Here is a 1,139-nt window from a genome sequence, read left to right as displayed (position 1 = left end):
CAACAGAACAATGGCTATACAAGGACATATGGGAACTCATCTTATCAGTCTCCACCTCCTAAGAATTCTTCAGAGAGTAGAATGGAAGCCATGCTTGAGCAGCTTTTGCAAGGACAGGAGCAATTGACAGTGACATTCAATGGGAAGATTGACAATGTCTACACTGAGCTGAATGGGAAGATTGATGCATTGAATGTTCATGTTAAGAAGCTGGAGATTCAAGTTGCACAGACTGTTGGGTCTGTTAAACGACAAGAGAGTGTTCTTCCAGCAAGAACTGAGTCAAACCCCAGACATGCTTGCAATGCCATATCAGTGCGAGATGAAGATGATGGTGAACTTGCTTCTGCAGAAAAAGAAGAGAAATCGACCAATCTCTCGGTTTCAGATGATGGTTTCGATCTACACCACCTGGATGTCGGTCGACACCCCTCTCAGACAAACCCAGAAGCTGCAAAATCTCAGGTTCCAGCTGCTGAAAGGGTCTACAAGCCTAAGGTTCCTTTTCCCAAGCCAAGAAAGTCTAAGCAAGAGATGGAGGAAGCTAGATGCAAAGCAATGATGGACAAGGTGATGATTGAGATGCCTTTAATTGATGCAGTAAAGCTTTCACCACCTCTTAAGCGGTATGTGAAGAGAATGGTATCCCAAGGTTTGAGCCCTGAAGAAGGAGCACTTCTAACTAAAGATGTTAGTGCAATTCTGTTGAACCAGCCTGTTTAGAGGAATAAGGAGAGAAAGCAGGAGGTGGTTGTCTCAAAGGAAGTGTTCAATGTAGGACTGCTAAGAAGTTACCAGATCCTGGAAACTTTGTACTTGATTGCTCAATCTCAGCAGGAAGGTTTTCTCACTCACTTTGTGACCTTGGCTCTAGCATCAACTTGATGCCACATTCTGTTGCTGTGAGACTTGGGATGACAGAATTCAAGCCAACTCAGATTTCTCTTATCTTGGCTGATCACTCCCGAAGAATTCCTGAAGGTGTTTTAGAGGATATTCCAGTTAAGGTTGGCAACTTCATGATTCCCACTGACTTTGTAGTGCTGAAGTATGATCAAGAGCCTAAAGATCCTCTCATCTTAGGAAGATCTTTCTTGGCTACAGCTGGTGCCATCATAGATGTGCAGAAGGGACACATA

This window comes from Camelina sativa, chromosome 9 (genome assembly GCF_000633955.1).
Source record: "Camelina sativa cultivar DH55 chromosome 9, Cs, whole genome shotgun sequence".
NCBI lineage: Eukaryota > Viridiplantae > Streptophyta > Magnoliopsida > Brassicales > Brassicaceae > Camelina > Camelina sativa.
Note: the sequence above shows the minus strand (reverse complement) of the source record.